Source organism: Echinops telfairi, unplaced genomic scaffold (genome assembly GCF_000313985.2).
Source record: "Echinops telfairi isolate 266 unplaced genomic scaffold, ASM31398v2 ScPeMD7_7468;HRSCAF=8506_0, whole genome shotgun sequence".
Taxonomy (NCBI): domain Eukaryota; kingdom Metazoa; phylum Chordata; class Mammalia; order Afrosoricida; family Tenrecidae; genus Echinops; species Echinops telfairi.
The window spans coordinates 52125523-52128544 of NW_022111369.1; positions in this window are offsets into that span (position 1 = coordinate 52125523).

The following is a 3022-nucleotide window of genomic DNA, read 5'->3' on the forward strand; positions in this document are numbered from 1 at the left end:
ACCGATTATAAGGATCTACATATAACCTCCCCCTGGGGGACGGACAACAGAAAATTGGGTGATGGGAGACATCAGACAGTGTAAGACATGACAAAATAATAATAATTTATAAATTATCAAGGGTTCAAGAGGGAGTGGAGAGCAGGGAGGCCAGGGGAAAAAAATGAGGAGCTGATACCAAGGGCTCAAATAGAAAGCAAATGTTTTGAGAATGATGGTGGCAGCAAATGTACAAATGTGCTTGACACAATGGATGGATGGATTATGATAAAAGTTGTATGAGCCCCCAATAAAATGTTTTTTTTTAAACCCCAAAACACAAGCTGTCTTCCTCTTCTAATTTCTGAAAACCATAAACTATTTGGCACCTAGAAGAGAAATAACATAATCCAGTGTTGTTAGGGATGGCATCAGATACAGCAGTCACACGACATCTTTGTCAGGTCACCTGCATCCAACCGTCGATCTCAAATGAACTGAGTGGGATTCTCTTGTTTTGTTTTTAAGCATCTCCCTGTCATTTTTTGCTTCAAGTACAGAAGAAAACCATGCTGCCATCAAGTCTGTAAGGCAGAGTAGAACTGCCCCGTGGGTTTCTGAGGTTGTCAATCTTTACTGAAGCAGAAAGCCTCATTTTTCTTCCCCAGAGTGTTGCTATGTTCTAACTTTGTGTGTGTGTGTGTGTGTGTGTACAGAAGTCAGAGCTGCATTAAGAAATGTGACAGTCTTTGTTATGATCAAAATAGTACTATTCATCCACTGCATGATCGTCTAATCAAACTCTAAGCTTCCCAAGGATTGAAACCCAAGAACCAAACTAGTTGCTCCCCAGGGTTTTTAAGGCTGTGTGACCTTTGGAAGCAAATCACCAGGCCGTTTTTCAGAAGCCCCTCTGGGCAGATTCGAACAGACCACCTTTCCCTTAGCACGTAACTGTTTGCACCACCCAAAGACTCTGGCACTTGGAAAAGTACTTCTAAATGCAACAGAACTTGGAATATCTTGAGCTAACTGATGATGCTGGGACGTAAACGGAAACTCCACAGAAAGTGCCTTTCCTGGTAGGACAACTCAATCAATGAGCAAGGACAGTCCCACATTTGAGGATTCAAGTGAAATTCCTCTCACTTGTTCCAACCTCGGAATTGTCAAAGAAAAATAGCCACATTTGACTCTCATCTATAAAAAAAGAAAAGAAAAGAAAGTGCCTCTCCTGTGACTTGGTACATTCTTCTCAAAACCTTTCTTGTCTCCTCCTTGCTGATGTTCATAGGTGCTGCTGAATTGGTTCTGACTCAGAATGACCTGTATATAGCAGAAGGAAATGCTGTCCATGCCTGTGCCATCCCATAATTGTTCTTATTTGAGCCCATCGAGGCAGCCACTGTGTCAGTTCATCTTGTCCAAGGTCTTCTTCTTTTTTGCTACACTTCTACTTCATCAAACATGATGTCTTTCTCTAGGGAGTGGTCTCTCCTGACATTTAGAGACATGCAAATTAATACTACCGTGAGATATTGCTTCATCTATTAAGAAGTTTAAATTTTAAATAACTACAATAGGAAGTATTGGTGAGGGTAAGAGATAACTGGATTTCCAATACACTATATGGGATCAAGTATAATAATGCTTTGGACATGTTTTCAGGAGAGCCGTCCACTGGAAAAGGACATAGGATTGGTAATAGAAGAGAAGTGGAAAAAGCAGAACCTTTGACATGGATTGATAGAGCTGCTACAACAATTAGCTCAAGCATAACAATTATGAATGGGTGACACAAGATGGGGTAATCTTTCATTCTTTTATACATAGTCGCTGAGTTGAAACCAACTTGACTACACCTCACAACAATAACATAGTGCACCCATAAACATAGAGCTTATATGATGCTATATGATTTCATTTCTAGAAGTGAAACAATGTCTACGCAAAAACTTGTGTAAGAACTTCTTCAAGATGCTCCCAGCTTCTCAGCAAAGCCTCAGAAGGAAGCACAGAACCACGTGCGAATCTGGGGGAAATCTTCATTGTTTAGACATCCAGGGAATATTTTGAGAAGCAAAAAATAGAGATGTGTGTTGATGATTCCACCATCAATTTGCTTCTTTCACGTCTTCTCTTTTTTTCTGAAGATCAGAAGACTTCAAACTCATTGTCACTGAGTCGATTTCGACGGCCCTGCAGGACAGAGTAGAACTGCCCCTGTTGGGTTTCGGAGATTTTTTCATTTTACAAGTGGAGATTTCTCATCTTTCTCCCTCAAAGCGTCTGGTGGGTCCAATGCCAGCCTTGTGGTTCGCTCAGTAGGTGATTCCCGACTCCGTTAGCACTCCCAAGAGAAGGTCACGGAGGAAACCGATCACAAGGGTCTACATAGAACCCCCTCCCTGGGGGACGGACCACAGAAAAGTGGGTGAAGGGAGATGTTGGACAGTGTAAGACATGACAAAATAATTTATAAATTATCAAGGCTTCATGAGGGACGGGGGAAATGAGGAGCTGATACTAAGGGCTCAAGTAGAAAGCAAATGTTTGAGAATGATGATGGCAACAAATGTACAAATGTGCTTGACAAGATGGATGTAGGTGTGGATAGTGTTAAGAGTTGTACGAGCCCCCAATAAAATGATTTTGAAAAGAAAAACAAAAAGGTCACGGATGAAATAAATTTCTGTCTAGCAATTTGTACTAAATGAGTCCTGAGAATTTTCTCCTCTTTTTTTAAAGAAAACAAAAGTTTCTTGACTTCAAAATACTGTAACTATTAGATAATATATTCAGTTTTGCTGAAGTTCTGGTACCATCTTTTTTTTTAAATCATTTTATTGGGGGCTCTTACAGCTCTTATAACATTCCATACATCCACTGTATCAAGGATATTTGTACATATGTTGCCATCATCATTTTCTAAACATTTACTTTCTTTTTTTTTTTTTAAACATTTTATTAGGGGCTCATACAACTGTTATCGCAATCCATACACACATCAATTGTGTAAAGCGCATTTGTACATCATTCTCAA